This window comes from Perognathus longimembris, chromosome 28 (genome assembly GCF_023159225.1).
Source record: "Perognathus longimembris pacificus isolate PPM17 chromosome 28, ASM2315922v1, whole genome shotgun sequence".
NCBI lineage: Eukaryota > Metazoa > Chordata > Mammalia > Rodentia > Heteromyidae > Perognathus > Perognathus longimembris.
Genome location: NC_063188.1, coordinates 107,983,585 through 108,006,434, shown reverse-complemented (window position 1 = coordinate 108,006,434; position 22,850 = coordinate 107,983,585). Strand labels below are relative to the sequence as shown.

The 22,850-nt window shown below is 36.2% G+C and overlaps 1 protein-coding gene and 1 non-coding gene across 2 annotated transcripts in view; one reads left to right on the top strand and one right to left on the bottom strand.

Annotated features, from left to right (window-relative positions):
- Positions 1–22,850, bottom strand: part of Arhgap6 (Rho GTPase activating protein 6) — a 425,153-nt gene that overhangs the window by 366,109 nt on the left and 36,194 nt on the right. The gene's annotated exons all lie outside the window — the stretch shown is intronic.
- Positions 5,746–5,852, top strand: LOC125344347. Its single transcript, XR_007209484.1, has one exon. It is a non-coding gene; the product is annotated as a U6 spliceosomal RNA (small nuclear RNA).

Genomic DNA, 22,850 nt, shown 5'->3' with positions numbered 1-22,850 from the left:
TAGCATGACAAGTGCTCTACTTGTAGGACTGACTATAATTTCAAACAATTTCATGGTTCATTAGATATTTTGGTATGCTTAGCCAATATGTTCTTTAATGGAGAATGATGACAAAACTAGGTTAATAAAGAACTCCGTAATAATAAATCATGATCAAGTAGGTTTTATCTCAGGAATTCAAGGAGTTTCAACATTGGGAAAGTTACTAATGGCATTTTCTATGTACTTATATTAAAGGGGAGTAGGAAATCATTGTTTTAACAGATGTTAAGTTATATTTTTTACAAAATTTCTAAAGACTTATGAGATTTATAGATTATATCTAGTAATAAGATAGAAGGAGTGTGTTTTTTCTGTGTTCAGTTAAAACTGATCTCATTAAACTTAAGAAAGATAGCATAGACACTCATATTTGATAGAATAACAGAAGTTTGTGCAAGTATGTAAGAAGAAAAAACTTAAAGGAGTCCAAAATAAAAAAAATATTATGTCAAACTGTTATTAGTAGACAAATAACTTACTACTCCCAAATTCAACTTCTCAGTTTAAAACTTGTTAGAATTAATACAAAACAATAAGCTTACAAGGTACAAGAACAACACCTAGATTTTCCATATGCTACCAATAACCATACCAGAAACATTTAAAAACTTGAGTTCATTAAGACCAACAAAAACAACCAAACAACAACCCATATAATACGGTGGAACAATATTTGGAAATGTGCCAAATCTTTATCTGAAAATTATATGAATGAAAAATTGCTAATTGTGGAGATTACTTTGATGCATAATTACCATCACATGACAATACTTCGACCACTAACACCCCATCATGAAGAGATGCTAAATTCTCCCAAGATTCTCAGATCTATTTTGCTAGGTATCTGATATTTTAACCACTGTGGCCAGCTTCAGAGACAGCAGTAGATCTCATTCTTTCAGCATTTATCTTTTCCCTCTACTGTAATTATCAACCCTCTCTGTAACTTGTATGGTAAGAACATCTCTTGATATCTCCCCGGGCAATACTCTACAACAGTTTACACAATACTTTGAAAATGAGCACCTGCCCATTGGTTGTTGCATGTTCTAGTATTGTGAATTGTGAAACTATTTCAAAGAATATAAACAATTTCATTTATTGAGCAAGAGCCCAGCTAGATATGTATTTGAGTTGTTTTTCCATCAAAACAGGTTTAAAGTGCCAATCCTGTGTGTGTAGCTCTAAAATATTACTGTAATGCCTGTAGATACAATATAAAAGCATAACACTATTCTTAAGCTTGAAAACAATGTACTTAATAAAGTGTATAAAGAATGCATGCATAACAAAGGGAAAAGGATTCTAGAATAAAATTTGAGAAATAATCACAGGCATAGAGAATAACCTGACAAAAGATCCTGGTTCCAAGAGCCAGAATTGAAGACTAGCAGAGAAGGACATCAGATGGAAAAGCAATTGTAAGGGTAAATAATTTGCATAATCCTAAGCATTAGTTTCCACCTATTTAAAAGAGGGGAAGAATCTGGGAGATTTGATCTTTTGAGCTGTGAATCTCTCATAGGGATGGCCCAGGAAGAAGCTTGCCACGAATGATGACAGCAGGTCAAATATGTTGTTGAGGGGTCAGAAAAGTCGATCTCTCAGCAGAAATGGATTTCCTGGGAGGAATTAATTCCTTATTATGTGGTCAGATGGATCAGAGAATTTTACACTTCTATCAAAAAAATGGCCAATGGAAAAATTTAACCTTATTTAATAGAAAAAAAATCCCTATAGTCTGATTACTTACTGGCATGATATCTTTTATATATTTAACCCTTATCCTTGACTTCCAAAGTAGTATGTAGTCCTTATAGAATAAATTAGTATTTTTATTGTTTAAAACATAATTATTACTTTCATACATAAATTTTGTTATTCATGGATTGACCCTTGATATGGTCAGACTTTAAAGTAAAACACAATACTTACAGAGGCCCCAAACTCTTGGGTTACATCCGTCACTGGACATTCATTAAAGATCTAAGAAGAGTTCTCTTCTGGGATGATCCTTAAAAATTATTCTTAAGGGCTGGGGATATAGCCTAGCGGCAAGAGTGCCTGCCTCGGATACACGAGGCCCTAGGTTCGATTCCCCAGCACCACATATACAGAAAAACGGCCAGAAGCGGCGCTGTGGCTCAAGTGGCAGAGTGCTAGCCTTGAGCGGGAAGAAGCCAGGGACAGTGCTCAGGCCCTGAGTCCAAGGCCCAGGACTGGCCAAAAAAAAAAAAAATTATTCTTAAAAGAAACTTTAAAAAGTCTGTATTCTGCAAAATAAATGTCATTGAAAGTTGTTGAATAAAATAAGGGGTAGGGCTGGGAATGTGGCTTAGCAGTAGAGTGCTTGCCTAGCATGCATGAAGCTCTGGGTTCGATTCCTCAGTACCACATAAACAGAAAAGGCTGGAAGTGGTGCTGTGGCTCAAGAGGTAAAATAAGGGGTACTGGAGATAGGCAACGGGAAAGTAAGCAAGGGAGGGTCATACTGATTAAAATACTTCACACACACACACACACACACTTCTGTATTCTATAATACTGTTGCCACTATCTATGAGTTTGAGTTTGCATGTTCCAGAACACTTTTAAATGAAGAATGTTTACAAATCATATATATATATTCATATACATGTATACATACACACATAAACATATATATGTATACATATATATTTATAATGTATAATATAATAGATACAATATATACTACATAATTTATAATAGTATACATATATGTATATATAACTCTTTTGTTTGCATTTTCTTATCAACAGTTATCAAGTAAGAGACCACATAGAAATACACTGTGTTCCCAAACATTTGTGAATAGATTTAAGCTGTCAAAAGCCTGAGAAAATGAACTCATTTGGAAACAGTGACTTTGAGAAGTATTTCAGCAAGCTTGTCTTGTTTTCTATAAAAACAAGGAGATTTTCTGAGTGAAAGAAAGAAGGTGTTTAGTTACTATTTGCTGAAATGCTGAGTCAAACAAAATTATCTAATGGGGAACCTGATAGGTTGGTTTGAAGGAAAAGCTGATACAGGAGAGTGACAAGATGCAGACCTGTCCACTCTTGTGGTGATGTCTCTTTAAGGGATTTGCAGAAGAAATTGACCTCATTGCAAAAGCTTTTGCCCACAGTTCCCAAGTTCCCCTTCATCAGTGTGAAGTATTACTTTTTTTTGAAGTATTACTTTATCACTAGCTCATGAGAACCTTGAAACTCAGAAATGAAACACATTTAGGCAGGCCCCCTTTAGACTCTAAAAGGCAGTGCTGGAAGGAAGCGAAGAAAAGTCAAGACCAATTAGACATGCTTTCAAACATGAGCATTGGATTCCAATAGGAGTTTAAAGACAGAGAAAATAGGAAGCAAATTATTCTGACTTTTTTATGTTGTGAGATTCTATAACCCTGAATCAGAACCCTGCATTTCAACAACACAGCGCAATGAGAAGAGGTTTTACAGGCTTAATAAATACCTAGAACACAAATCTACAGATACAGAGTCTCCTGGAGTTTAATTACTATTTTATAATATTTTTGTACTCTCCACTTTCGATACATAATGGGCCTATACTGTTTTTATCCAATATATATGGGTGTGTGTATGTATGTGTACACAAATATAGTATATACACTACATATAGTATATTTTAATATATAAAAATATATAGTATAAATTACTATATGTAGCATAAATACTAATATATCATATATATTATACAGACCAGTATATAATATATGCTATCTACACTATATAATAAGATGCATTATATATAATCAAATATATACTAATATACAATATATAGTATATACTATAATATATTATATACAGTATAAATACTATCTATATACGTACTATATATATATAGTAATTGTGACCATATTCACCCTCATTTCCCCTCTGCTTTCCTGCTTGTTTCTCCACACACAACCCCCCTTTAAGATCTACAATATGACCGTGCTATATGCTTTTGGACATGTGTGCATAGGAATGTAAATCAGCACCTTTAATGCTTGACAGCCTGCAGAAGTGAAGGCAATAAGTAAAAAACTTGGATACTCCAAAATAATTGTCTGGGGTTGAAGAATGGATATTAGATGTGCGTTGTTAGCTAAATGTCTCCTTAAAGATTTATTTCTTCCAGATTTGAAATGAATAACCGGTCAATTAGTAAGATCTGGCAACTCTGTAGTTACCTTGAACAAATCTGGAAATGAAAACCAAGAAACAACAAAATATCTGAAGAAAATGACTGAATAAAAAGTCCCACAGCAGTCCATGTTTTCCTCACATTATTTCTGAGCATCGTCACAACCAGTGGTATGATTATTTGTCCCCCAAGCCTCTAAAGTTGATTGCTCCTGCAAAGCCTCCCGTTCCCATGATTATTCCAACAGGAGGAGAAATGTGACCCTTTGGCGCTGGTACAGCAGCCTGTGAATCATCTGAAGTTAGCAGGGGGAAAAATAAACATCAGGGAGAAGAAGCCAATGGAAAAAGACCATATATCACACAATTCCCACTACATGACACTTTGGAAAGACAAAATCCTATGGGTTTCCGCTAGCAATTATGCTACTCTACTGTATACAATACATAATAATGATGTTAATAATGTTATAAAAGGTGGATGGCTATGAAGGCTTAGGGGGAGGGAAGGACGGGTAGAGGGAGCATAGGGAACGTTCAGGTCAAACTGTTACATATGACATAACAGTGGTAGATAAATGTCATACGCATTTTTCCAAGCTCATACAATGTACCACACAAAGAGTGAGCCTTCTGCTATAAACAGGGTGATAAAGACTTGTCAGTTAAGTTTGATTGTAATAATTATACCACTCTGATGGTGGCTGGTGATAGTGAGAGAGAAAGTGTAAATAATGAGGGCAGAGTACATAGGGGAACTCTAAATTTTTCTCATTTTTTTCTATGAATGTAAAAACTGCTCTAAAAATAAAAGGAATTTTAACACAGCAAAAAAAAGTCTGAGAATTTCAGTAGTCACTCATTCATCATACCCTATTTGTATTACAGCCTTGGCCAGGCTCAAGCACCTGCTTTACAAAAGTGTAGAGCTCCTTGAAAACCTTAAGAATTTCACTACCTGCCTGTGGGACTTGCAGTCCAAGCTACTCATGAGGCTGAGATCTGAGGATACTGGGGCGATCTAAGGCTTGTAGTTTGAAGGCTGCTGGGCAGGGAAGGAAATGAGACTCTTATCTCAAATTAACCAGCCAAAAGCAAGAAGTAGAGCTGTGGCTCAAGTAGTAGAGTACCAGATTTGAATAAATAAAGCTAAAGGACAGCACCCAGATCCAGAGCTCAAGTCCCAGTACTAGCACAAAATTTTTAAAAAAAATTGAAAATCTTCAGAATTTCAAGATAAAGACAACAGGACATGGAATCGAGTGTAAGGCCTCTCAATACCAGGCCCCATATGTCTACACAGATATTGTGCTAACGAAGCTGGCCCTGGCCTCTGTGTAATTGTTAACTCTTCTGCTGAAAACCTTGTGCAACTCCCTACAAAATAGTGAGAAGTGGTACATCCTTCACGAGTTTTCCATACCATTTGTGATCACTGCCACAGTTTGCATTTGGTCTGTTCTTCAAGAGTTCATGTATTGGAAACTTGTCCTTCAGTTGACAATCTAGGAATTGATGGAGACTGTAAGATATAGGACCTGTGCTCACTTTGGCAGTACATATACTAAAATTGGAATGATACAGAGGAGATTAGCATGGCTCCTGTGCAAGTATGTTACACAAATTCATGAAGCATTTCATATTTTTATGGGTAAAAGGCAAACCAATGCAACAGCAATACTTAAAGACAATACATTGTAAATTAACTGTACAACTTGAGGCAGGGGAATTGGGAAGGGGTGAAGATGGGAGAAAAATGAGGGAAGGGGTAATAAGTCGGATAAGAAATGTACTCATTACCTAACATATGTAACTGTAAACCCTCTGTACTTCACCTTGACAATAAAAAAATTTTTTTTAAGATGTGGGACCTAAAGGGAGGTAAGTGATTAGGTATTTGGGGGCGCTGTCCTTTGAAGAGATTAAATTAGCTCTCTCAAGTCGTTTATTATAAAAGCCTGAGCCTGCTGTCACCCAACGGTCTGGTTTTCTATATCAAGGTATGGTCACTTTTCCCCATATTACTCCACCATTACCATATGCCAAAATATGAGCTGAGCAGGGCCTGTACCAGAACCAAACCAATATGAGCACCATTCCCTTTGAGCCCCCAATCAGTGACCTTTTTGTAAAAAATAAAGTTCTCTGTCTTACGTATTTAATTACAGAAGTGAAAGGCAGACAAATATAAGCATCCGGTTCCTTTCCTTCTATTTCATTCTTTGTTGTTTCTCCTTGCATTCTGTGCTCTAATACACTACAGCTTTCCTTAGTTTCTGGAATTTTCCATGTTCTCTTTGCCTCAGGGGGGTCTTTGCAGTTACAGATGCTCCATGATTTACAATAAAGCTATAGCCTGATGTAGCATACCTAACCTATTCAACGACACTTTTACTGCCTAGCATCCTAAGAGGATCACAAAGAAGGATAAGGAAATGATCAAAGATACGGAAAAAATCAAAATGTAAAGTATAGTCTCTAATGAATGCATATCATATTCAATCTATAATAAAGTAAAAAAAAATCCACGCACCAAACCATTGTAAGTCAAGGAACATTTGTATTTCTCTTACAGGAATATAATTTGCCCAATTTTTATTCAGCTCACATGAGAAAATTATTCCTAAGCAAATCAATGCTTATGTATTAAATACTATTTTAAATAATCTAAATACTATTTCAAATAACTTTTGTACAGTTACTCTTGCTTGAACACAGGACCTCACACTCTTGCTTAACTTTTTTACTCAAGGCAAATTCTATTCCTTGGGCCACACCTCCACTTCTGGCTTTTTGCTTTCTTGGCTACCCATCTAAGATCCTATGTCTGATAATCCTGCCATCTGCAGTTCCAAGAAAACCAGAAGGTTACACTTTGATGTAAATTATGAGCTTATCTTTGTCTTTCGCGGGCTAACCACAGGGCTTAGTGTAGAACATTTACTCAGAAATATTTGTGATTAATATCAATTGTATGCATTTTTTGTCACTGCATTTTAAGCAGCTATTTCCAAAGCAGTGATTTTCTGTGTGTTCATCATGAAGTCCAAACACTGTTATAATTAGACAAAATGATTGGCGGGATTCTGGCAACCTAGACATGAAGAGGAAAGGAGTCAGTTCAAAGCCAAAATGTTAATAACTTAAAAAAAATAAAGCAGAGCTGGAAAAAAATCCTTGTTAATTGAGTTTTTCAGTAACCACTGAAAAATGGGATTGAAGTTTATGGCCAATTAAATATACCTGATTAACATTTGTTCCAACATTTTCTCAATGATGGTAGGGTATTGAATCTGTCCATTGTTCCTTGTCAAATATGTTACATTAAAAATTGCTTTGAATCCCCATGAAGTTAGCAAATATCATTCTGTAGGCATTATGGAGTTTGTCAGTGTTAGCGAAGAAAGCAAAGCCAAAATCCACATTTTTAATCAAAAACTGACAGCAGGTCAGGGCTTGAACTTTGCTATTGAGAAGCACAGCTATCTAGATTATGTAACAGTGTTCCAGGCAGAAGGATTACTATAAGACTTATAAATGTGAGACCATGTCATATAGCCAACAAGCTGCAAGAGTCTGTGTTGTCAATGATAGAATTTGAAGTGATGATAGTCACAGCTGTTATTGAAGAAAGGCAGAGGTGACTTCAGATTCCAGAAGGACTTATAATGTCAGGAGTTTAGATTTGATTATAAGTGTAACACAGAGCCATTGAGGAAGTATATGTTAAGTTTTCATTCAGTTAATATCACTTGAATAACAAATACAAGTAGTTCTATTCATGAGTCAGATTGGAGGCAGAATCTAGTCCTAAGGCATAATCTAATATGGTTCACTGAGGGAAGGAAACTGGATGGATGTTTAAGAAGTGGAAGTCATTTGTCTTTTTATCCTTTGCCTCTCGATTTTGAAATTTCCTTTCACTTCCCTAGTTCTAATAACAGTATATATAGTATTCAGGGTACAACTCATGGGGGGGGGGGGGGGAGAGGGAAAGAGGGAGGGGGAGGGGGAGGGAGGGAGGAGGTAACAAATAGTACAAGAAATGTACCCATGGCCTTATATATGAAACTGTAACCCCTCTGTACATCACTTTGACAGTAAATAAGTAATCATTATTTAAAAAAAAACAGTTAATGTAACACAGTGTACAACAGATAAAGAGAGCAAGACAAAAAAAAGAAGTGAAAGTCACATCAATTGACTATTGTGTGGCTCTGTGACAATAAGAAAGATGCTATGCAAAATCTCAAAAGCCATTAGAGCCAATGGACACATGAAAATAGAAGCATATGACTTGAGGGTATGGATGGGATTGGAAAAGATGAGGAGAAGAATGGGAGAGGAAACATTAAGATGCAGTATACTCATGAACTGACTCGCTGAATTGAAACCCATTTGTGAAGCTATTTAAAATAAATAAACAAACATTTGATCAGAGCATAGAAACAATGTGCAGGTCTTCCTTGGACTCCAAAAGAAGCTAAAGAAAAATTATTTTCAAGATAGCCTTAATTCTGACTCTGAATCACTAAGCATATTAAGACAATAACATGCCAATTCAACCAGATTGTTCAGAGCCAGATACCACCAGAGTTGAGCATGGTGACAGAAACAATCCTGTATTCGATTTCATGGATTCCAAGCCTGGAAACAAATGGAGAAACCCTGTGTTACTGCTATGTAACAACATCATTTCTAAAATTGTTCTATGTAGAGCAGATATTTTTGATGCCCCATCCTTGACCTTCACCTCGGCCTGCTGAAACTTGCCTACTGGAAACACCTGTAAATCTCTGCCTGAAAGCTATTTTTTCTGGATGAAGGAGCAAGACGTCCTCATGCAGGACTAGCTGAAAATACCAGAAAGTTAATGTCCCTGGAAGCAGCCCTTGCCAACGACAAATAAAGTGTTGTTGGGAAAATACATCAACCTCTTCAGTCCCAAATTGGGATAACTCTGAGGGAGATTTTACATTGTTGCAATCTGGCAGGATTGAACTAAGTTGTTACTTGTAGACAAGGATATGAGTTCACATGGTTTAGTTTGGCGATATTCTCAGGGAATGCTGGGTCAGTAATGCCGTTAGGGGCAACTGCTGGGGCCTGTTGCAAAACTATTTAGAACATGTCTCAGTTCTCCCCACAAACTCATAGAAGCTGGTTTATTCATGTACCAATGTCCATTAGATATGGACTAAGGAATGATTTTAGCAAATGTGGGCTTTGGGGCTGGCAAACTGCGCATGTCCATGTGCTGGTGGAGGAGGATATTTTCCTCTTTGTCTCTTGAAGAAAGATATGGGATCTTTGTGAGGTTTTCTTTTTTTAATTTCAAATCAAGAAATAGGTATTGCCCAAATCTAAGAGAGAGAGTCTGGGGAACTGTGTACAAGCAATACTTACAAAACCATTTGGTGTAAACCAACTGAACAACTCATGGGGGGGAGAGGGAAAGGGGGAGGAGGGGGGGAAATGAGGGAGGAGGTAACAAATTGTACAAGAAATGTACCCACTGCCTTAGGTTACCTCTCTGTACATCACTTTGACAATAAATAAGTAATTATTCAGAAAAAAATGGCTAGGGACACAATCTTGGTTTTCATATATGGAATGAAGTTCCTGCCCTGGGAACTACCTAACATTAAGATAGTTGAGCCTCTGAACTTCTTAAATAAGTTCTCGAGCAATTTTATCTGCTCAATGTTTATTTTTTATCCTTGGAAATAGGATGTATCATTCAAATGAAAAGGATAAATAGATGGAAATATTCCAGTCTTATTTGTTTTTAAAAGGTTGTTGGAATTGTCACAGCTTCAATATGACAAGCTTCAAGTTTTTGCTTGTCACATAAAACAAGATACAAAACAGTGGACTCAAATGTGTTTACCCCTCTATAAATTGCTTCTTGAACTTACAAATCCAAGGCTGACTGTGTAGCTTCCAATGAAACCTATCTACTAGGAGTAATTAAAAGTTTCAAGACCACTTAATCAAACATAAATGTTACTTAAAATACAATGATTACAAAGGTCACATTGTGAAATCACTCACTCAATGTCTAATTCTTTCCAGTCTGTTTCTTATTTCCTTTGTTCTTCTGATTTCCCATAACAACATGCTCAAATACTTCCCCCTCTATCAGTATTAATTTGATTACGTGGGATTTTGTGCTTACGGTTTCTACTTCGTGAACCACATTCATAGTTCCTATGAGTTTTTTCTTATGTTAAGATGTTGGAAGCATCTTCAATATAATCTTTGTTTACTTAACAGATGCAAAACTGAGAACTAAGCAAATCTCTCCCCTTATTCTGCGTGCCTGTGTATCTTTCTCTTTGTCTCTCTTCCTCTCCTCTCCTCTCTCTTATTGACATACAGTAAGTACATACAATAAGCAATATGAATATATACCTACTAGACTATACATGTTGGCTCCTTTATATTGTGAAAACCCTTTCTAACTTCTTTTTACACTCTTAGGAAGAACTATATTTGTCTTATGGCTTCCATCTTCTTCATGGCGAATAGCAAGTATGCACTATTGACGCAGCTCTCCTACAGGCAGCAGATCTAGAAGTGAGTGGCTATTAAAGATCAAATCACTCATGCTAATTACAGTACAATGGTTGATTCTGCAGTTGTTAATTTAATTAAGAGCAATCTGAGAAGTTATCTAAACATTATTTAGTGTTCAAAGATAGGCACGGTGTTGCTCAGAGGGAAAAAATCATGAAGCTAACAGATTTATAAAATTAAACTTGGAGAATATGTTCAGGAGTTTGCAACTATAAAGTAGTCATGGTATTAATCCATTTTACCTTGGTCTAATAGAGAGGTCACAGGGCCAGAGAGGAAGTCAGAGAGGTGGTTGAATCTTGTGCTTTTACATCAACTCACTCTCATAGGGACTAGCTGTGGTCTCAGGAGAAATGCTAAGTCAATAGTTCCCTAGGAAAGTGCCTCCAATGACCTAATTATCTTTCACTAAGCCCCACCTCTTAAAGGCCCCACCTCTTAAATTAAGCTCTCCCAAAACAAATCCTCAAAGATTAATAAGTGGGCTAAAGACTTAAAGAGAGACTTCTCTGAAGAGGAAATGAGAATGGCCAAGAGACACATGAAGAAGTGCTCAACATACCTGACCATAAAAGAAATGTAAATCAAAATAACATTGAGATTTCACCTCACCCCAGTTAGAATGTCCATTATCAAGGAACCAAATGACAACAGTTGCTGGTGGGGATTTGGCTAAAAAGGAACCCTACTAGACTGTTGGTGGCAGTGTAAACTTGTTCAACCACTCTGGAGAGCAATGTGCAGGTTCCTCAAAAAGCTAAACATAGAGCTCCCCTATGACCCTGCCTTCTTAACATTGCTACTCTGAAGACAAAGCTTCTAAAGCATGAAACTTTGGGCAACAAACCCACATTATATCAGCTATGAAGGAATGTAATCCAGTTCTTACTTTGACATACTTGGTTGCTATTAATATAGGGCATGTATAAAAGTATAGTTTGTCAGAGTGACTTTATAGTCTATTTTTAGTTGTAGCCAAAGAGCTCAGTCGAGAAATAACTTGAAATCTGACTTCTTTCAAACAGAAAGTTTTGAGTGAACTCATGGAAACGCTTAAGGGTACTCTAACACTATTGACTACCATGAAAAATGAAAAGGAATCACACTTGCTTCAGTAACAGACTTGAGACTCAGGTTGACTCAGTTGGATCTTGTGGATACAACAGACTGGTTTAAAAATATTTTGTTCTCCTTACTGGAAAAAAATAGGTAATATGTTTTTTAAATTAATCTCCCACTTATTACCATTTTGGAAATAGATTTCAAATTTATATGGTGATATTTCTAGCTACAACTCTACAGTAACTAAGAAGAATGGCAGGATTTGTGAACACAGTGGCTCAAATGCTAATCTGCGTTCAAATACAAACAAATTTAAGGCATATCATAACACCACCAGTGACAAAATAATGATTTGGTTATATTTTAGTGTTCAAAACATACAGACATATTATTTTCTTTTCTGTAAAACCAGTTTGTGGAGTATATTAAATCTGAAAATGTAATTGTGATACACTGTAAATTTCTAGGCTCAAAATAAACATCTGTTAAACTTTGACCACAAAAATGACCACCATGCTCATCTAGGAAATCATAATCATTATCATCAGAAAATCCAAGCAGAAGCTTTTTGTTCTAGGAGAGGGGAACCAGCCTTTGAAGCTAGACAAATTGGACAGTGAGAAACCAGAATCTACATTCTTTCAGTTATAAGGTTGTTTCCCACTTAGGGCATGGCTGGACACTTATGTAGCACCAGGAATAGAAGGCTCCATCACAGTGAAGAAAATTAACACCTGTCCTGTAAGAGCAGGCACTGTAATAGCTGGAAACTAGAATGCTATTTGACCCTGTAGAGCTGGATTGAAAATCTACATCCATTATTCATGACCAGTTGCTCTGGGGCAAGTTTTTTCAAATCTCCTAAGATTTAGATTTTATTTTTTTTCCCAAAATCTTTCTTGTAACTTGGGTTCCACCAAAAGAAGATCCTGTAGAAAAATGGTGACTTTATCTCAAGATGTCCAACATGGCTCATACCCATAATCAGAACTACCTGGGAGATAAAGATTGGAAGGAGCATGGTTCAAGGTTAGCCTGGGCAAAAAGTGAGACGCCTATCTCAGTCCATAAGATAAGGTTTGGTGGTTGGTAGTGTGTGCATGTCATACCAGCTACATGGGAGGCCATATGCAGGAAGCCATCCTAGGAAAAACTGGAAGACTCACTGAAAATAAGAAAAATGCAAAGGAAATCTGGAGTCATGCTTCAAGTGGTAGAGTACTTGCCTGTCAAGTGCAAGGTCCTGAGTTCAAATTCCAGTACTGCCTCCAAATAAATAATAATTTTAAGTAAAGGAGAAGGAAATCCAAGCAAAAGTACATTAATGTGCCCTAATGTAGACAAATAGGACTCATTTCTATTGAGGATTTTCTGAAAAATTGTAAGACACATTCCTCAGAATCACTCAAAAAGAAGAGAATATGGCAAGTTTTCCTTTTAGTTACAGTCATCTTCCCTTGACTGAGGGGTGGCCTCTAAGGTATCAATCATATTCTAATCCCTAGAGCTCCTAAAAGTAGTGAAAGGGATTCTGCAATTATGATGAAATTTAGATGAGGAGATAAACCTGTTATCTAGGTAGGCTCAATATAAACACAAGAATACTTACAAATGGAAAGGGGATCTAAAGAATCAGAGAAAATCTATGATGTGAGCAGTGCCAGGGAAAACCTAGAAGATGGTAGTCTGCTGGCTTTGAAAATGGAAGAAGTCCCACAAGCCAAAGAAGGAAGTAAGTTTCCAGAAGTAGTAATAAGCAAATTCTCATGTAGAACTCCTAGAAGAAACAGTACTATTGACACCTTAGTTTTAGCCTAGTGAGACCCATAACACACATTTGACCTCCAGAGCTTTAAGGTTGTCAACTTGTGCTATGCTCAGCCACTAAATTTATGATATTTCATTATAGATACAACAGAGAAGTAAGTAATACACAAAGATAGATTATGGGACACATTGACTTTCCTTCAAAACTAAATATTCTATCAAAATATATATCTTAATTTTACCAAGCAAAAATTTCTATGAGGATGACTAAAGACAATCAGTGTTAACTAGCATATTCTGGATGTTTATACATCTTCATATTTATAATAAAATACCTTCTTACAATTGCTTCTTTTCGCCAGTCCTGGGTCTTGAACTCAGGGCCTAGGCGCAGTCCCTGGCTTCTTTTTGCTCAAGGCTAGCACTCTACCACTTGAGCCACAGCACCACTTCTAGCTTTTTCTTATATCTGTGATGCTGAGGAATCGCACCCAGGGCTTCATGTATACAAGGCAAGCACTCTACCAATAGGCCATATTCTCAGCCCTATAAAACCTACTGTAACCTCTCTGTACGTCAGTTTGATAATAAAAATTTGAGAAAAAAAAAAGGAAGAAAGCAAAAAAAAATGCATATAAAGCAACCTCATGGTGCTCAATATATCTTAAGCCTTCAAAAAAAAAAAAAAACCTTCCTGAAAAGTACTTTACCTAAGGAGTCAATATAAATTGTTCTGTGCTCGTGTGTGTTGGTTGAATTGGTTTGCAAATAGAAACCACTAAAGAAAAAGAAAAGAAGCTAAGAAATTTAAAAAAATATTTTCCTACATGATTGACTTTCTTCACACACAATACTATGTACCATAGAATAGATACCTGATCATTACCCAACCCAAACTTCTGAGATAACAATACAAAAGCAAATCTCTGTGTTAATAATAATTACAAAGAGGATATTTAATTTAGAAGACATCCATCAAAGTGGGAGTAGCAAGTCACTGTAAATCCTTCTACTTCTCTGTAATAAACAAGATTACTAGGCAAATCAAGATTTTTATAGTGCAGACAATCTCTTCCCAGTCTTTGGTATCCAAATGCGTAGCTGAAAAGTTAATCTTTTGGAAAATACCATCCTTCAAAAAAGGTAGGTTGCATTAGAAAATTCTAGAAAATAGGAGGGATTACACTAATCTGCTTAGTAACTGAAGCTAATTTATGAGAACTATAAACTTTAATCTACTTCCAACTTTAAAAGCAAAGAACATAAGTCAACCAGAACAATATTCATGGATAGATACACAAATTAAAGTGGACTTGCTATGGGGAAAAATAGAGCAAGCCAGGATTTAGTCCCTGAGCTGCAACCAAGGAATTGTACAGATTTGAGCAAGTCCATTACACTTTTCTTATCTTAGTTTTTTCCTCGAGAATATTAAAATATTGGAGCAGCACCTAGGGGACTCTAAGATATTTACCACTCAAAAATGATCTAGGTTTATTCATGAATGCAAGCTTACTTTCTTTTTTGTTGGTTTTTTTATGTTTATGTTACCATCTCCTTCATTTTCTCCCACCCTCCTCTTGATTCCCCTCCCCTCCAAGTTGTAAAGTTCATTTCCATTATAGTGTTTAGTGAGTATTACTGTAGAATTGGTTCACCCTTCGTTCCATCCTTTCTGTGATTCCCCATTCCCTCCCCAAATCAGATAAACATATACAAGACAAAGGGTACAGAAATAAAAAACGGGAACACCAGGGAATAAACGGGAGAATAAAAAAGAAATGACTGCAAACAGTTCAATAAAAAACAACTTCTTGTTTCCATTTCTTGGAGTTCATTTTGATAAGCATCGTTCATATGTACATAGCTATTGAGCCCTTGTGATCCTCTCCACAAACTAACTTGGTTAATTGCAACTCTGTTAACATACAAAGGCCTAACTTATCAAGACATTTAAATTGTGCCATGTGTATATGACAATGCTTGTCAGGGGACTCAATGAAAAAGGAGATTGTGGTTTCTTTTAGAGTTTATTCAGAGTTTGGCTGGTAGTGAGAATGTTGACATGGATTACTGCCCTATAATAAAACTATTTTTATTACATTTGGCAAGAAATCTATGTGCAAGGAAGAATAGGGTTCAAACAACAGATGAGCATATCAGATTCTACAGCTTTGTCTCCTCTCTTCCTCCTAGCAGTCCCTTTTCCCTTTCTTATCTCTGTCCAACATCATTAATCAAAATCAAGGCTTAACTATAAATAGGCACTGGAATTGACTTTAACATGGTGGGAAAGGGCTGGGGTGGGTTCCAACTTGGCTACATTTCACTTCATTCCTGAAGATTTTCCAGCATGGTCCAAGTCTGCTGCCCTCCTCTCCTCACTCTCCATGGTTCTTCTGCATAATTACTACACATAGCACCTTCCTTCCCTCTGGCCTTGTCTTATTTTGCTACATAAAATGCCTGTGCTCAGTCCCAAATGGTGATAGAGTCACGGAGATAATGTCAGTAGAAATCACTCAAAAACAGTTGTAAGTTTCCATAAGTTTGATCAATATTTCAAATAATCAATCTGAATATAATTAAAAGAGGTTGATGGAGACTTGTTATAAATACAACAAGAAGACAATGAGGAAGAGCAGGAGGAGGAGAAAGTGGAGGAGGAAAAAGAGAGGGAAGAGGAAGATAAGGAAAACGGAGGAGGAGGAGGAGGAGGAGGAGGAGGAGGAGGAGGAGGAGGAGGAGGAGGAGGAAAATGAATGAGAATCATCATCAAACCAGAGCAGGAATGTAATAAGATCTATAAAGGAGTTGAAATATCCAAAAGAGAAAAGAAAAAAATCAGTTTTCTCTAAGAGTTTGAAGTTCGCGCTTTATGATGTTTTCTCTGCTAACAAATATATAGTTGTAAGATATAATGGAAAAAAATCTTAAAATGATAACATTAAAACAAAAACTGACATATGTTCTCAACAATCAGCAATGGAGAACTTGTTGAAATTAAAGCACAATGAGTACTGGGCCCAAAGAAAACAGTAGGACCCCAAATTTTCTTTCTTTTTTCTTTCTTTCTTTCTTTCTTTTCTTTTCTTTTCTTTTTTTTTTTTTTTGGTTGGTTGTGGGGCTTGAACTCTGGGCCTAGGTGCTGTCCCTGAGCTCTTTAGCTCAAGGCTAGTGCTCTACCTCTTGAGCCACAATACCACTTCCGATTTTCTGGTGGTTAATTGGAAATAAGAGTCTCATGGACCTTCTTGCCCTGGCTGGCTTTGAACCATGATCCTCAGATCTCAGCCTCCTGAGTAGCTAGGAATACAGACGTGAGCCCAACGGAGCCAGGCCCAATTTTTTTTTCTTTTGAGGTATAAAAGTCCTCTATCCAATATGCAGGAATGAATCCAAGCTCTAGGCTTATGCTTGGACAAGAGTTGAGATAGTCTGCTTGCTAGAGGAAATTAAAATTAGACATTGCCAATTAATTATCACAGTCATATGTTACACCATTGGTTAACAAGGTGTAAGGTATTATTCTATTCCTCAGAAAACATGTGGGAACATATGGAGGAACTTCTTGTTATCATAGGTATGATAAAGATGGTGCTGCTTAATGTGTTGATACCAAATATGCTGCTAATATCTTATAATACACAAGACAATACTATGCAAAACAAACAAAAAAGCCCAATCTGGTTTTAATTCTAAAACCAGAAGCTTCAGAAATTCTGATTTCTGTGAAATTGAAGACCTGTGGATATGGGAGGCTTTAACACAGCCTTTGTCTAGACAAAGATCTGAACCAGGCTGCAAGTAGCTTGCTGACTGGCTCTGTATAGGATAGGAGTTCCAAATATTACATTAGATATGGTTTTATCTGAAAGCCTAGATAGAAGTCAAGTGAAAATACTGAATGGCAACAGAAAATATGCACACAATATGAAGAGTGCAAGACCAAAAATACAACAAAAAATTAATGCACAAAGAATATAAATAGAATGTAATAAAATTTCAAACTCAGATAAAATATTTATAATATATAATTCCCAAGAAACATATAAATTAGTACACTTACTCAAAAAGATATATAAAACTAGAAAAATAACCAGAAAACAAATTTAACTGTTAATTCAAAGTCTGCCTTTGGAAATGACAATAGGACCTGAATGATTTCACAATTTGTACCAACTATTACAGAATATGGAAATGGCTTGCCTAGTTGCTTGAGTCTAGTACTTTTTTATTGTTTTGATAAGGACTGTAGGAAAAATTGGAAACTTACCTGACAGTGAATAGAAATATCAAAATTTTAAAAGATATAGTATGCTGTTTTAATCTGTTATGAACATCAAGGGTGAAAAGATGAAAAATATGGTTAAATGAACTGACCACATTTGCAGATGAATACCACATCTACATTTAATATCCAGGAAATTTTTCCATATAATTCACCAATCACTCACTATTTTAAAATCGTTTAGAAGCAAATATCAAAGTATTTCCGATGCTGAGTCTGAATAGAATCATTTTTAATCCTAAAGCAAGATCAGCACTTTCACCCCAAACCTTTTTGGAGGTTATAATTACTGCAAACAAAGTAACACATAAATAAGGGAGTTAAAAGATAAAAGAACTTGAAAGGAAGGGATTTTTTTAAAACCCATATGATATGATAATCTTCCATAGAAAATCTAACTTACAGAAAAACTATTAAAAAGAACCTAGAAAAGTTGCTAAATTGAGATGAATATAAAATAAATGGCCTTATCACATAGTGGTAATAAAAATAGGAAGAAAACGGTATTTGGAAAAAAATCAATGATAAAACTAGAACTAGATAAAATTAGAAATATATTTCATAGAAATTAGTACATGGTAATTTAAGAAACTTTAAAAATGTTGCTAGGGGCTGGGGATATGGCCTAGTGGCAAGAGTGCTCGCCTCATATACATGAAGCCCTGCGTTCAATTCCCCAGCACCACATATACAGAAAATGGCCAGAAGGGGCGCTGTGGCTCAAGTGGTAGAGTGCTAGCCTTGAGCGGGAAGAAGCCAGGGACAGTGCTCAGGCCCTGAGTCCAAGGCCCAGGACTGGCCAAAATAAATAAATAAATAAATAAATAAAATTAAATAAATAAAAAATAAATAAAAATGTTGCTAGGAACATAAATATTACTGTAGTAAATGCAATCTTTAGATGAAAACTCGGTATTATGTATGGCAATTTTCCTGGCTTAATACAAACATTCCAAACAATTCTAAACAAAATTCTAACATGAATGCCTAGGCACTTAATAAGCATATCATAAAATTTGTATTAAAAACTGTTGAAGTGTGGCCAAGTAAGTTTTAAAGAATATCTTGTTCATCAATAGGACATGAGACAAAGGAACAGATATTAATCTCTAAAAATGGAATACTATGAAACCTTTTATGTGGATAATTAGAACTATGAAAAGGAAAGAAAATATGTTGCAGAATGATAGCTATCAAATATTACTACTTATAGAGGTTTTGCATATGTGGAAAAATGCACTTAATCACCAATATGCAATTTACATTTCAGGGTAAATGATCTTTATTATTATGATCACTCCAGTTACACAATTGTACAAACAATGTAACTTGGTCAACATGGTAACAAACACATGCCTGACTCTAATTATTAGCTCTGCCATTATTGCCTGTGTGACAGAATATCAACAAAATTCTGGGAACTAGTTTCCTCGTCTGTTAAAGGCTAATGGGAAGATAAAATCCACCTATTTATCTAACTCATTCAGTCCCTGGCCTGAGGGACTCTCTCATTAACTGACTGTTGTGTGGCTGTGATCAGAAAAACCATTGATTTCCCTTATAGAATTTAGATTATGACATATGGTCAGATAACAGGAAGTATGCAGAATAAAGCTACTGTTTGCATAAAGCTCATATCCTAATGGTTAGGTTTCCAGTTAAACCACTGCATTGGTCTCTATTTTAGACCTATGGGTAAACTTTCCTTAACAACATAATATAAAAGTGTATTAAAAGTCACCGTAAATTTGAGAAAAATGTGAAACAAAGATAAAGCATCATTTTATGTACAATAGATCATTTCAGTATGCAATTGCTTCTTCAGCTACAACTTTAAAAATGGATGACTTGTGTAATACTTGAGAATTTAGAGGAAAACAAAATATACTAGTTTGATCTAACTGTCATCCAAGATGGACTTAGGAAAAATATTTATAATTATGTTGCCATGACTAAGTTTCTGAAAAAGAAATTAAAAAATTGATTTCATTTACAATCACTTGACATTTCTAGAAAAATTATGCTACTATTACAATTGAGATGCCACTATCATCTTCAGGTTCAGCAAAGATGTAAGAGAATTTGCAAAAAGGAGAATGCTGTTATAGCTACTGTTAGGATTTAAGATTTTTCATTGAAAGCCTTCCTTGTCTCTTTGTACAAAAACTTCCTAGTTAAATGTCTATATTCTTTGCATATTTTGCATCTGTTCAAATGGAGGAAAGACTGTATTTCTTCGTATGTTCTGAAGCAAGTTGGATCAGGAGAGCCAAACGAGATTGCAGCCAGATACAATGTTAGATATTGCTGTAGACAGGGGTAATGAAACCCATTTCCTCCAGAACATCCCAGAAATAGCTGCCAAAATTCTTCTATATCAGAGCAAGCAGACAATGAACAGATCACCTTCTCTTCCACTATTCAATCTTTTTCATAAAATGGATATAAGAACAGGAGGGAAAAATTGAAACCACTTTGTCCCTGTGGAACTATTTGAAATGGGTATGAAATCTTCCTTTCAGAAAGTAATTATGTACACTACATAATCATGTCGGAAATACCTATATATGCTCAACATGACAGGAAATAATTATGTATACTAAGTATTCCATCATTTCCAAATATAGTTAATTTTGGTCACCTACCTAAATAAGTATTTTTACTATTAATTTACTCTATTGATATTATAGAGGTGATGTACAAATGGATTACAATTAATTATACTTCTTGTTACATTGTCAGTATGATGCTTTAGATGCTAATATGCATGTGTGCATCTTTGTGTGTGCATGTGTGTATATGCCCTGGGCACAGGTGCTTGTACATGTAAGTGTTGCAGTTATTAGATCTTTGCACATTGTACAATATTACTGTATTCATCTTAAGAACTCTGTGAAAGCAGGGACCTTTCATACTTTCCTTCATCTTCACCTCCCTCTGCTGTGACTTTTGGTGGCTTCACAACAAAGAACCTCAAAACCTTACAGTTCCATAATTTTCTCAGGACCAGAGAACTCTATTCCTGCCACTGCTGCCATGCATAAGTACGCTCATCGTGCCTTGCTTATGAGCGATCATTGGAAAGGGCTGGATCTGAAAATGAGCACCAGCTTCTTCCAAGTGTTCAAGGTAGTATATGTTTTATATCTACCTAACTCCCCTTTTTGTTGCCATTTGTACTCTTTCATTTCTTTCATGAATGTTTATATTTGTTATTTATGCCATATACTCTACCTGGAACTGGAAGTAAAATGACGGGACCAAAATGATCATTGACTTGATCAGTTTTGAATATGGATATTATTTATGCATATGTATTCATTTATAAAGATATATTCTCATTGGGAAATTGGATATGAATAAAAATATGTTGTAAGTCACTCCTAATTCTTTTCTTTTTTTTTTGCCAGTCCTAGGCTTGAACTCAGGGCCCGAGCACTGTCCCTGGCTTCTTTTTGCTCAAGGCTAGCACTCTACCACTTGAGCCACAGCACCACTTCCGGCTTTTTCTGTGTATGTGGTGCTGAGGCCTCGAGCCCACAGCTTCATGCATGCTAAGCAAGCACTCTACCACTAAGCCACATCCTAAAACACTATTTCTTTACTAAAGCAGGCACACCCGCAAAGGCAAAGGCAAAGGCAAAGGCATCCTCTGTGCCCAGGGATCAGCTGCAGAACAAGATACCTGGAATCAGGAGGAAAGCTAGGCTGGAGCTGGCCATTGCACACCCTGAAAGGTTCTTTGCCAAACCTGACCTCATGTTTCAACCACAAACACACAGCTAATAATAGCTTCAGCTCTCAACTTACAAAACGCAATTCTTCAAGGCAAGTTTGAAGAACCAAACAGATATTGGAAAGAAAAATGTACAAAGCCTAACCAGTAACTACTACCAAAATAAAACTTGGCCCAACAGACACATGGCACTTTAAAATTTCACCAGCAAACTTCTCCAAAAGGAATCAAAGTCTCATCCAACTAGTGTGTGCATCTGTTCACCCTAAAGGTCAAATCTATTAATTACCCTTTGGTCAGCTTCTTTTTTCTCAAAGTAACAAGTGGTAGTTGAAAAAATTTTGTATCGAATCAAGAAAAAATGTAGCATATAACCACATGCCAGTTGTGAGTAGAATTTGGAATGTGTTTAGTAGCAGTGAGAGAAATATTTATATAAAGTGTTACATTTAGTTATTTTAAAGGAGGAGGTCTCACATATTTTCACCCTTCAATTAAAAATCTAATTATAACATCTTCATTCCAGTATTCAGACTGTTTGTAAAAACAAAGCATTCAAGAAGCCTAAGTCATATCGCTGTCAAAGGGGCAGATTTTGAACCATGCAGACATGAAGCCTCACGTGATTGAGATGCCTATAAATCTGTATGCAAATAAAATTCACCTCTTGTGTGGTTCTGACTGGTGGATAATGATGGTCACCTCCAGGAGGCAGGAACCACGTCTTTTCTGTTTAAAAATATGCATGTGGATTATACAGGTAGCATGGCCAAGTACTCAGTAACATCTGACATTTGAATTAATGGTGAATGAAAGGATAAGTGGGTTGACAGAAGATGGATGACTGGCTGGTGAATGGATGGAGAGATGGAGAGATGGATAGATGGGCAGATGAATGTATCACTGTCATTCTGAGACATGGGGACATGGATGAAATGGTAGTGAGCTTACCTAGAAAATGCAAGACCCTGAGTTCAAACCCATTAATGCCAAAAGAGAAAGATACTGTTCTCCCCCTAAGATCCAGCATTATCACGGGCATTTATGCAAATAATTGCAAGTCAAAGTACAATAAAGACACACCCTTGTTCAGTGCCACATTATTCACCATAGCCAAGATAGGGAAACGTCCCAGATGCCTTACAAAGGATGAGAGGATGCACACACACACACACACACACACACACACACGTACGTGTGTCACATATAT